The sequence below is a fragment of the Primulina tabacum genome, chromosome 1 (genome assembly GCF_025594145.1).
Source record: "Primulina tabacum isolate GXHZ01 chromosome 1, ASM2559414v2, whole genome shotgun sequence".
In the NCBI taxonomy this organism is placed as follows: Eukaryota; Viridiplantae; Streptophyta; class Magnoliopsida; order Lamiales; family Gesneriaceae; genus Primulina; species Primulina tabacum.
Window position 1 is genome coordinate 19,212,462 of NC_134550.1, and position 13,866 is coordinate 19,226,327.

A 13,866-nucleotide genomic window follows, 5' to 3' on the forward strand; every position below is an offset into this window, starting at 1 on the left:
AGACCCAAAGAAAATAAGAAGTCCTTCCGGAAGAAGCATGAGGTGCTCTTAGCTGAAGAGAGCAAATCAAAATGGTCTGAAACTGATAGTGAAGAGTCAGAGCCAGAGACCTCGTGGAGTTCCAGTGATAGTGAAGAAGAAGTGAAATGTCTGATGGCTGGTGATACAGAACTGAAGTCAAGCAGTCAACAGGTATTTGACTTTGGCTCAACTGATTTCACCAAAGAAGAACTCATTTTAACTCTGCATGACATGGTTAGTGAGTATCATAAGCTTGCTTTATCATTTGAAAAGGCTAGAGCAAAGCAAAATGATCCTATAGACAATAAAACTACAACTGATGTATCAGTTGATGTGTTGAGTCTTAAAAAGGAAGTTGCTGAGCTTAACACTGAAAGAAGCAGGAATCAATCAATGATTCAAAAATTAATGCTAGACAATTCAAAGCAAACTGAACTTATTCAGGCTTGGAACAAATCATCTATTGCATTAACTAATATACAGAACTCACAAAAATCAGTTACTGATAAAACTGGTTTATGGTTCAATAACCAAGATGAAATGGCTTCCAATGATACTCGACCAAAACTGAATATGGAGAAAGGGAAATACATTCACTTTGTCAAATCAGTTATGGTACAAAAACAACCTGAGCCAAATAAACTGGTTGAACAGCCTACTGAAAGTACGAACAAGGCTAGAAAATATGGTATTGGTTATAGCCCAAAAGTTTCAACTGACTCACGTAGTCAGCCGACGAAAAGTTTCAGCAAAAATTATTCAAATGGCTACTCCAATTACTATAACAACAAGCAGGTTCAGAAAAGATATCGGCCGAACAATCAGTTGAACAGAGGCAAATCACATGTTGTCTCGTCTGCACACTACACACCGAGCACATAGAAGTCGAGAAAGACCATCTGGAATACAGCAACTGGACAGTCAGTTAGACTGATCCAAGTCTGGATTCCTAAAGGACTCATCAATTTCGGACCCAAATAAGAAAATGGTACCAATATTATATTTTGTGTGTGATTGCAGGTAACAGGTACAAGCAAGGAATCAATCTGGTACTTGGATAGTGGATGTTCACGACACATGACAGGAGATGCAAACTTGCTATCTCAACTGATCAATTTCACTAGACCAAACATCAGTTTTGGAGATAACTCCAAAGGTAAAACTGTGGGTAAGGGTAAGCTTATCCATGGTAATTTATAATTAATGATGTTTTATTAGTTGAGAATCTTAAGTATAATCTGATTAGCATTAGTCAGTTATGCGATAATGGATTCTCAGTTCAGTGTGACAAACATTCATGTTCAGTCAAACATGCAACTGATGAGGTCATACTAACTGGCAAACGATGTGGAAACACTTACAAAGTCAGTTGGAATGATCCACCTTATGACCAGTATGTTTTATTGCTTCAAAATCTTCTAAAAATTGGTTGTGGCATAAGAGATTAAACCATCTGAACTTCAAATCTATTGCATATCTAAGTAATCACGATCTTGTCACTGGTTTGCCCAAAATGGTTTTTACCAAAGAGAAAATTTGCTCAGCATGTCAGTTTGGTAAACAAGTCAAATCTTCTTTTAAGAACAAGGGCAGTAAATCTTCTTACCGATGCTTAGAGCTGTTACATATGGATCTATTTGGTCCAATACCAGTCATGAGCTTAGGAGGAATGAAATACACCTTGGTGGTTGTAGATGATTTTTCAAGATTTACTTGGGTTATATTTCTCAAATCCAAAGACCAAACTGCTGCTCAACTGATCAAGCTTTTCAAAAGACTATTAAACGAGAAATCAGTTGGAATTGATAGAATCAGATCTGATAGAGGAACTAAATTCATCAATCAAATTCTTTCAAAATTTTTAGAAAATGCTGGAATTAGGCATGAGCTCTCAGCAGCTAGAACCCCTCAGCAAAATGGTGTAGCTGAGAGGGGAAATCGAACCCTTAAAGAAGCTGCTAGAACAATGTTTGCTGATTCTGGTATTTCTCAAAGGTTTTGGGCAGAGGCAGTAAACACTGCGTGTTATACTCAAAACAGGTCGATGATTAATAAGAATTATTTGAAAACACCTTATGAGATCTGGCATGGACGAAAAAGTGTGGTTTCCTACTTTAAAATATTCGGCTGCAGATGTTTTATTCTTGACAATGGCAAAAATCTTTTAAAAGCCTTTGATGCTAAATCTGCAGAGGGAATATTTCTGGGATATTCATCAGTTAGCAAAGCTTATAGAGTCTTTAACAAGAGCAGACTAAATGTTGAAGAGTCTATCCATCTGATCCGGTAAGAACCAGAAATCAAATACTTAATTTATTCATTCAGCTTTTGTATCACAATTGGAACCAAAGAAAACTGATGAAGCCCTTGCTGATCCAAATTGGACAAATGCAATGCAAGAGGAGCTGAATCAGTTTACCCATAACAATGTCTGGAACCTAGTTCTAAGACCAATTTCAAAAACTGTTATAGGTACAAAATCGGTGTACAGGAACAAACTGAACGAAGATGGTTCAGTTGTGCGCAACAAGGCAAGACTGGTAGCACAAGGATATAAGCAAGAAGAAGGAATTGATTACGATAAAACATATGCACCAGTTGCAAGACTGGAAGCTATAAGAATATTCCTTGCCTACGCATCATTCAAAAATTTCAAAGTCTACCATATGGATGTAAAGAGTACATTCCTAAATGGCCAGTTGCAAGAGGAAGTCTACGTTGAACAACCTCCAGGTTTTATCGATCACCTTCTTCCTGATCATGTCTACCATTTGAACAAAGCCTTATATGGTCTTAAACAAGCTCCAAGAGCTTGGTATGAAACTCTTTCTAAATTTCTAACTGATCACGATTTCTCTGTTGGATCAGTTGATAAGACATTGTTCAAATTTTCAAAGAATGATCATATCTTACTCGTTTAAATTTATGTGGATGACATCATATTTGGGTCAACTAACCCCAAATTATGCGAGAAATTTGCTAAGTTGATGCAGGAGAAATTTGAAATGAGCATGATGGGTGAACTGACATTCTTTCTTGGACTTCAAGTGAAGCAACTGGAGACAGGCACCTTTATCAGTCAGACTAAATATACAAAGGAGTTGCTGAAGAAATTTGACATAGAATCATGTTCAGCTGCAAGTACTCCCATGAGCTCATCAGTTAAACTAGACACTGATCAAGGGGGGATATCAGTTGAGGCGACCCTTTACAGAGGTTTAATAAGTTCACCTAACTGCTAGTCGCCCTGATATTGTTTTTGCTGTCTGTATGTGTGCCAGATTTCAAGCAAACCCTAAGCAATCACATTTTTCAGCTGCCAAACGTATTTTAAAATATTTGAAAGGCACTCAAAATGTTGGGTTATGGTATTCTAAAGACTCCTCTGTCAATCTAGTTGGCTATTCAGATGCAGATTATGCAAGATGTAAGCTTGATCGAAAAAGTACAAGTGGATCATGTCAGTTTCTAGGAGACAGACTGATCTCTTGGTTAAGCAAGAAGCAGACATCCATTGCTACCTCTACAACTGAAGCAGAATATCTTGCTGCTGGCAGTTGCTGTGCTCAACTGCTCTGGATTCAGCAACAACTGAGAGACTATGGAGTCATTGCCAAATAATCGCCCATATTTTGCGACAATACAAGCATTATTGCTATTACCTACATTCCAGTTCTTCACTCCAGGACCAAGTACATAGATGTCAGGCATCACTTCATCAGAGATCATGCCTTGAAGAAGGACATCCGACTGGAATATGTCTCAACTGAGCAGCAAGCAGCTGACATCTTCACCAAACCGTTGCCCGAGACTAAGTTTTCTCACTTTCGCAACATATTTGGTTTAATTGATTTATCATAATCAGCTCTACTGCTTAGATGTCGGTTTACTATCTGTCATCTCTTATGTTTAGTTCGTGATTTATTTATCTACTGTTGAGAATAACTGTTGCAGGTAAATAAGAGACAAAGATAAACCAAAATACACTTTATTTATTTAAAGAAATTGGTGCGAATTACATCATACAATTCTTCCTGAACAAAAGCTCTCCACTTAGCCATCCACTGTCTTATATCTCCAGTGGAAGTCTTGAGGAAGCTGTCAGACTCAGCTATGAGCTCTAGGATTCTCCTTTCCTTGTAGAGCATCAGCTCGTAGATATGGTCTGGTTCGAAAATGATCACCGTATAAGCAACATGCAAGCGCTCCCGGTACTTCTCCAGTTTTTCCACCAGGACGGGGGTAGTAGCCATCTCATTCTCCCAAAGAAACTGGAGTCCCTGCAGCTCTTCCCAGTAGCGAAGGATTTGATGGAAGACTTCATATTCCATATCAACCTTTCGTTTCTCCAAAGCTGCGCTCATGAACTCTTCAGCCATGTTTGGAGCCTTTGAACTACTTGCACCTGCCATTTTAGTTGTTGAATATTATTTGTTGTTTTGATTAAAACTAACTGAGCTACTCTTATTTATAGCCCAGGGTATAGGAAGATGAAAGGACAAGTCATTACGGAAGACGATTAACCTTCTAAGCTTAAGATTTAATTTAATTCGTCTCGGTTAAAGTTCTCATAATTTCTTTTATGCATTTATTAAGGGGGAATATTGGTTTAACAAGTTAACTGAGAAAACAGCAGTTGGTAAATCCTCAACTGAAATGAGAAAGTTTTACAACTGATCGTTCAGCTGATGATTTCACTAATCTTCTCACGTAAGTTAACCAGTTAACCATTGTTATTCCAAATCAAGAGACGTGACTGATTATCAAGCATTAAATACTATCTTCCATCAGATGACAGGTTGAATCGTGGAATCTTTTAATCCACATATTCCTAACACGCTTGCAGCACACGTACACACATTTTTGAATTCAAAATTTCGTGGACTAACACGTCTCCAATAATTCGAACAGTCACGTACATTAGTACTATACCCGCTCCATTTCAGTTATTTTTCTTATGCTTACAACAAATTTTCAGAGCAAAAGCAAAATCAAGCTTTCTTTTTCGCAGGAAATTACTCACAACAAATGGCAAATCAAACTCCCGCACATATGCTGAATGCAATGGCGATTAACTTTGAATCAGTCCTAACAGTTGGAGAAACCGATATCAAAAACGTATTTCTAAAGCTGGAATCAGCATGACTAAGAACGTTTTTGGGGTAATCGTCTCAAGAGATATACCCAAAGGAACTCCAAGAATTTTACTCCACTGGAAAAATCACCTCTGATGGAAACATCGTCTCCACTATCAATGGTCAGTTGTTCATCACTTCTGAAGATTCCTTTGGAGAGTTATTCTCGCTACCTTCTGATGGAATGGCACATCTTGCTGAGGTGAAAGCATCTGACGTTGAAGAGATGCAAACCCTTCTCTCCGCTGATGGACGGAAAATCAAGGTCTCTGATCCAAAGAAAGAATTAAAGCATGAAGTTCAGTTGTTGGCCGATATTTTGGCCAAAGGGCTTTTGGCGAAGGCAGGATCCTTTGCTGTCCCTTACGTTGGAGAAATTTCAAGACATCTCTGTCATCATGGCTGAACGAAGACTCAACTGGAAGCGTCTTATTTTCAATATTTTAAAGAATATGCTCCAGTCCTCCAATCAGTCCAAGGGATTTGCTATTCAACTGAGCTATTTGCTGAAAATCAAAGGGGTAGTGGCTGATGACTCAGAAAAAACATCAAAGTTTAAGGTTTTCAATGCCAAAAATGTTCAGCCGCCGAAAACCAAACTGGAAATCTCTCATGATCAGTTTGTAAAAATCAAGAAGGAGATTGGGACTCAACTGGCTGCTCCCAAATCAGTTAAAAAGGCCAAGATTCTGGCACAACTTAAGACTACCAAAATAAAACTGATCGTCAGTGGATCAGATTCTGAGGACATACCTTATCAGTCGATTACTAAGAAGCAAAGGACTCAGAAGACAAAGCCAGTGGCTACGTTGGCATCTATCCCAGCTGAGAGACTGAAGTCATCAGATGCCCAACAGCCTATCCAGGCTATTCCTTTGAAAGCTATTCCCACTGATAAGAAGAAGGAATAAGCAAAAGTTGCAGTTCCTTTGATTCAAATCACACGAACTACGATCCTTGCTCTTGCTCGACCCAAGGGAATCGTTATTCAGGAACGAGTGGACTCTACTCACTCTGGACTGAACATTCCACATATTCTTACTGATGAGAAAGGAAAAGGCAAGTGGATTGAAGAGCCAAGGCCATCCAATGCCATTCATACTCACATTGACCTCATCTGGGAGCAGGTCAATGCTTTTGCTGAGTCTAAACTGAAGATTTATGATACATGGACTAGATTCAGAACGCACACATTTGCCAAAAAGCTTAAAAAGCAGTCTAAGCTGAATAAATTCATCAAGCTGGAGGCAACTGTTATCAGAATGGTCAAGGCCGCTACAATAATTCAAGCTTTGGGGAGAAAGAACTATTTCTTTGATCAAATTAGAGCCAAGAAGTTGGGCCAACTGATTGAGAAGTTGAAAAGCAAATATATTCCCACTAGTCCAACTGCCTATAATGATCGAGCTGTGATCACGCAGCTAGAAAGTGATCTTATGTCTCTGCAATCTCAAATAAAATTTTGGGAGATGGATCAAGAACTCGTGAATCTTGAAGGAACTTCAGAAGATGAAGAAGATAAATCGCCTTCTCAACAAAAAGAGCCATCCCCTGTACAAGCTGCTGCTACAACTGAAGAGCCAGTATAGGATGTACCCCAATCTTCTACTGCTGATCATCAAATTTATTCAGAAGCTGACTTGTCCCTCGCAAATATTGATGAAATCATTCAGTCAGTGGTACAAGAATCTCAAAATGATGTACCTTTTTCTGAATCAGTTGATCCCTCAACTGATCAAGCATCTCAAGAGAATTCTATTTTATCTAAAGAGTCTGCTGAGCATGTTGTCTCTGCTGAACCTGTTGATTTAACTGATGAACCAATTCAGTCATCTGATCGAGAGCTTGCTGACACTGTTGAGGCTCAGTCGCTCCTTATTGAAAATCTACCATCTGACGAGCATGCACAAGTATCAGCTGATTATCAAACAGTAGCACCAGTTGATGATCCTTCAGTTGAAAATCCCGCAAACTCTCAAATTCAGTTAGAACCTTCATCTGCTGCTCAGGATCCATCTTCACCTGCTCGAATTCAAGAAGAAGTCATTGAAACCATTGTTTCAGAACAGACTATTGCTGAAACGATCGTATCTGATAGGACCTTGGTGGTCCTTGATCAAGTTTCAAAGGAACAAGAACCTGAAACATCTGGACAGTCACCTCCTCATTCTTCCACAGTTTTTGACTTAGTTCTCGAAGAAATTCAGGATCTTCAGAATAATATGAATCAGATGGTTACTTCCATCAACAAAATCCAACATACTCAACTAGCTCACACTCTGAAGCTAGAACATTCTGAAGTATTCAACACATAGAATCTGAAAGCTATTCAAGCTGCTGTAACCTCTCTTTCTCTTGCAGTCGATGACATTCAAAAGAACAGGGGTTTAGCAAAGAGTCTCACTGCGACTCAAGAGTCTATTAGTAAGCGAGTTGAAGGTCTGGAGAATTCTGTATCTAGAAAAATAGACTTGTTGTAAACCATAATGCTTACTGCTGTCTCAAGCATCTCTACTACTGTCAACGTACTATCAACTGATGTTCGAAGATTATCTATTAAGATGGATACGTTTGACAAAAAGAGGGAAGAGATTAAAGAGATTCTAGAACAACAAAAGAAGTCTTCTAGTTGAAGAGCAGTTAGTTTGAAGTAGCAGTTCTTGTATTTTTTGAAGACTATATTTTCAGTTCTATTGATCATATCCTTATGTTATCTACAATGAGTTCAGTTATTCAGTTATTATTGACTTAGTTTTGTCAAACACCATAAAAGGGAAAATTGTTGAAAACTAAGTTTCGGCGTTTGACAAATTGCGAACCAACTGCTTATGCAAATAACTGAATACGAGAAAACCAAACAACTCAACTGAATGCGTATCATCTAAATATTATACATGTCATCAGCTGAAGCAGAAGTATAATTGATTGATCAGTTGGAAACTGATCAGTTCCAACTGATCAGTTGAAACAATCAGTTATGAGTTTTCCAGCAAAGTATCTTTCAGCAGATCCCTCAGCTATACACGTCATCAGTTGAGAACGACAACCGAACGACAACCGACAAATAGTACACAACAGACTGCAACTAGTAGTGGAACGCCGCATTTCAGAGATTGCAGTGTACGATTGTCAGAGAATATCGACGTGACAATCAACGGATATAAAGATTCAAATGATATTTAATATTACCATTGTGAGGGAAGCCTATAAATAGGCGAAGAGAGCAGCTGAGAGAAAAAACACGCGATTACTATTCTATTCAAACTTGCTGTTACTCTGCTAAAATCACAACTCACATTCAGATATCAAAGCTCACTTTTATCAGATTTATCAGTAGCAATCAAGATTACCTTACGAGCTTGTTAGCATTTTGAGATCTTCGTTAAAGATCCATTCAGTTGTGTTATATTGTAAAAGTTTTGTTAACTAAGAGTTTCAGTTTGACAGTGTTAAGTCCAAACTGAAGTGGGTCAATACAACGTTTGTATTTGATCAAAGTCTTTTAGTAAAAATCATATCCTCGTGATAGAAGGGGTGACGTAGGAGTTATTCCATTATCCGAACATCCAGAAACATATCGTGTGTCTTTCATTTCAGTTACTTTAACGTTATTCTATCTTTCAGTCAGTTTACTTCCTGCAACTGATTTTCAGTTAAACTGACTGTTGTCGACTGACGAGATACCGAGCGTTAGTTTATCACTAAACTGAACACAACCTTCGAAAAGAATCTTAAATCAGAGAGTGTTTATTCAAACCCCCCCTTCTAAACACTTTCCACCTACTATACGATCCTTTCACTATCTAATAAATCTTTTTTATTAGGAATAGGATGCCTAATTCATTTAAAATCTTATTAAGAGGTTTGTAATTTATTACTAATCTAGGAACTCCTCTTTCTTGCTCAGAATGTTTATTAACATAAAAAGCAGTAAATGACCAAGGATATTGAGAAGGTTTTATTAAGCCTTTTTCTAATAATGAATGAATTTCATTCTTACATAATTCTAAAAATTCAGAATTCATTTGACAAGGACGAATCTTGGTAGGAATATTATTTTCATCAAAATTCTCTTCATATGGAGGAGAAATAATATGCTTTTTACGATTTCAAAAAGCATTTAGAAGATCATTACATATTTCTAATGAAAATTTATTATAAATAATTTTAATTTTTTCTGTAATTTAAGACTTTGTAATTTATCATCTATAGTTAGAATTTTTACTTTTTAAAGAATTTATTTGAAAAGTTTTTCTATCAATCTTTTCTTGTAATTCATTTAAAATTCTAAGAACATGTTTAGTTATGAACTGAAAAGAAATAGGATTACCTTGAAAAGTTCCTATGATACCTGTTTCATCAACACAAGTTAAAGGATAAATTTGATGATAAAAGGGAGACCAATTATAAGTTGGATAGAAATATCTTTTGCTAATAAAAAACTGGTTTGAATACAGTTTTTATCTTTGCAAATATATGTTTTTGGTAATTTATAATTTATTTCTAAAGGTTCTCCTCCTGCATGAGAAAAAGAGAATAAGTAGTTTTATGAAAGTATTTAGTAGGAATTAATCCTTTCTATATAACATTTAAATCTGCACAACTGTAAATCATAACAATGAAATTTTTCGTATAAGAATTATCAATTAATAAAGTAATATTAGTATACCATTTTTGAGATATTATCATACTTAAAACAGATAAATGTTTTTGATTTGGATTGGGAAATGAAATGTCTTGAAAATTATCAAAACTTTCAGAAACTAAGTCTTCTTTGTTATTTTCAATAACAGAAACTATGTTGATTTCAATATTGGATCCTTAATCATTTTAAGAAATTCTAAAATATTATTATTTGTTAAAACATTTATATTTAAATGAAATTGAGACATAAGTTTATAAAAATCATCATTTTTATTATTATTATCATTTATATGATTTATACAAGATTTTCCTTGTATACAGTTATTACATTATTCTAATTCTGAAAATATCTAATTCATTGTCTATAATATCTTCGGAATTATATGATTATGAAGAATTCTCAGTTTCACTATCAGAATTATTATTTGAATCCATTATTATTTTAAATAATGTTTATTTTAGATTTTCATCTATATCTAAATTATTAATTTTGTTTTTAGCCCAATCTTGATTAACATAATGTCCTGGCTTTTTACATTTTCTACAAAATATTAATTTATTTTTGTCTTTATACTTTCTGATTTCCGTAAATCACGGCTTTCTTTTTTTTTCTTCTTTTTCTCTTTTTGTCTTTCAGAAAAATGTCTTTTCTTTCTAAAATTTTCTTCTTCTTTATCTATTATTTTCTTCTTACCTTTATTAGGTAGGTCCATACCAAATTGATCAAAAATTTACCTAATTTATTTTTCTCAAGTAAATTCTGTCTTTTAATTTGATTATTTAATTTAATTCATTACAGAGAGCTAAACCCTCTTGAATACAAGTACTTATTAATTTTCCATAAGTATAATTCTCATATGGAATATAAATATCATCTTTTCTTAAAAATTTTCTAATTCTTTCAGCAAATTAAAAAGGTAAACCATCTATAAATTTGGCTTTCCAAAGATTATTATTACGGTCTAGTATCTGATATATTCGAGATAAAAATGTATCTTTATACCATCTAAAATTAGTAAGTTTTTTATATTTTAGATTACTTAATAAAATACGAATTTGTTCACCATTATCAGTGAATATATAGTAAAATGTTCAATCATTGTCATTATTAATGAATAAACTGAATTCTCTATTTGAATTTGATTCTCAATTTTAATTGAGCTAAGAATTTCATCTTTATGAGATTGATTTAAGTAATTATCTCACCAACCTTTAAGTTGGCCAGTAAATCCTGCTATAATCATTTTAGCAATATTTTTATCATTATTGCCTGATGTTGTATACACAGTGCTATACATAAGCATTCTGTGAGCAGTATTATAAATTTGCTTATCACTAAAACCATCAATATTCAACTCATAAATACTTTTCCCATTATAACTATTGGAAAAGATATATTCTTGTTCTTCAAAAAGAATATCCATAGGAGTGAGTCTATCATAATAATATTTGTTTTGGGTAGGTTTATCTGCCCATTTAATTTTATTAATTTCTTCATCAGAAGAATTATTAATTTTTTCAAACTCTTCATTAAGAGTATTTAAATTAAGATTTTTAAATTTTTCTTCTAATAATTTTTCTAAATCAGAAACAGAAGATTTAAATTTAAAATCTTTTATGTCTGGAGGGGATTGTATAGAAGAAGTTGCAATAGAAACAATATTAGTTTCTTTTTTAGACTGTATATGAACATCTGGTCTAATTCGATTAATAGCTAAAATAATTTTATCAATACGCTCTTTAAGAGAAATTATTTCTTCTCCTATTATCGTAAGATATAAATTTGTATAATTTTGTCTTTTAATTATCTGATTAATATGTTTAACAGTTATTTGTAACATATCATTGTCAAATAATTTTGAAAAAGCAGTAAAATTTAAAATTTTATTATTTTTTCTATAATAAAAGATTATTGAGGAGGATAAACATATTTTTGAATCTGTCATGAAGAAAGTTTATAATTTCTTTCTAGTATAGAAATATAATCTATAATAAATGTTTTAAAAAACCAAGGAACAAAATGAATTAATTTATTTTGGTTTTCTTTATAAAATTATGTAACAATATAATCAAATTATTTTTCAGAGAAACTTTTAAAATACCAATCTTTGAAAGATTCTCATTTGGGTAAATAAAATTCTGAATTTATCTTGGCTCTAGCTATAGAACCTTTAGTAAAATCTATTTTTGATTTACTATCCATTAAATAGTAAAATTCATTTCTGAAACTGTGTCAGTTTCTCTAACGTTTTGAAAGTTATTTTTATGAACAATATTATTTGATTTATGATTAACTCTTCTACTGTATCTTGTACAGAGGATTCTAAATCTTCTCTTATCTGAGAAGTAGAGACTCTAGAAGTTTGTGGTATATCTACCATATAATCTAGAAGTGAAATAAAAGAATGAATAGATCTTGATCTAGCATAAACAGAAGATGGTAATAATCTTCTTTGTTCATTATTGAACTGTATTTGAACATATCCTTCATTTGTTTGCATAACTTGTTGTAGATCCCTATTTATCATAGGATTTCTAGGAACAGCTTGTTCAATTATCCAGTTTTACGGAAATTCAATTTCTTCCTATTTTATAGATCTACGGGTTGTAATATTAGATCTATTAAAATTAGTTTCTATTAGAATAGTTTCATTTAATTTTTTATCTATTCTTTTATATATAAGATTTAGTGTAAATAATGGTTTATCATAAATACAATAATAGATACATATTACTTCTGTTCCAGAAGTATAATTATAACCATGTGTTTTAACATTTAATGTTAAAAAGTTTAATATATTTATGTCAGACAAAGATAAAGATAAATTAGGATAAACATCAAAATATACTGGACCATGTGTCAGACTAGATTGAATTATTCCCATAAGAGATTGTTTCCAATTTAAATTTCTACTATATTTTAAAGCTGTTATAAAGCTTTCTGGTAAATTTTCTAAAGTTAAAGGTCTAAAAGCAATTTGAATTAAACCTATATGAATAAATCTATAATTTTTCCTATAAGGTAACATATCTTTATTATTTAATAATCTAATAACCATTTCTTCATTATGAAGAGGTACCGAAAATTCTATAGTTTTAACTACTTGTTTGAAACCAATTCTTTCAAAGGTTCCTAACTTATAAATCATTTTAGATTCTATCTTAGGAATAGTCCATTTATTCAATAATTCTAAATTTTCTAGTCAATCATATTCTTCATTTAAACTGTTTTGAACAGTTTCTTTCATAGTGAAAAGATTCATTGAATAAAAGTGCTAAATTATTAACCAGACGATTTCCATGGCTCTGATACCATCTGAGGTTTGGAATCAAAATGAATATGATACATGGCGTTGTTTTACCAAATTTTTCCGTGCTAAATTATTATCTTACTATGACATGATCTATATTTATTTGTAATTTGAAATTAAATTGAGATAATAAAAGATTTATTTAAATTTTTGAAATTTAATGTAATATAAGAGTCTTTGGTTAGAACATAAGGTAAAAAGATGAACCAGGAAATAGTAAACACAATGTTCGAGTTTAACCAGGAAATAGTAAATTCATGTTGTAGCCCTTCAGCCTGCTTAGGACGAGAAATGACGTTTAAGGCGTTTTATGAGTGATTTTTATGAATTTATGTTTCTGAGGTGGACCTCGATAAAATCCTTTGTTGTTTAATTTCTTTGATATATCTTTAATAAATTCTTTTATGTTTTGTAAAATTCCAAATAAGAATCTTATATTCATTATTATTCTAAGATCTAAATGTTTTATTTTATTCGTTCAATATGAGTTGAAAATGGTATATAGGCTGAAAACCAATAACCTCCATGTGTGCGAAAGCCAATAAGGAAAAATTTGGTAAAACAACGCCACGTATCATATTCACTTTGATTCCAAGCCTCAGATAGTTATAAAATAAGTATACAATAATTAATATCTATCACTATTTTCTCGCTATTTTTAGGGATATATTAATTTAAATTGTCGCTAAATTAGTGATGATTTTTGGAAGATCGTAAAATTTATTATCCAGTAATTTGACTTTCTTAAAATAAAT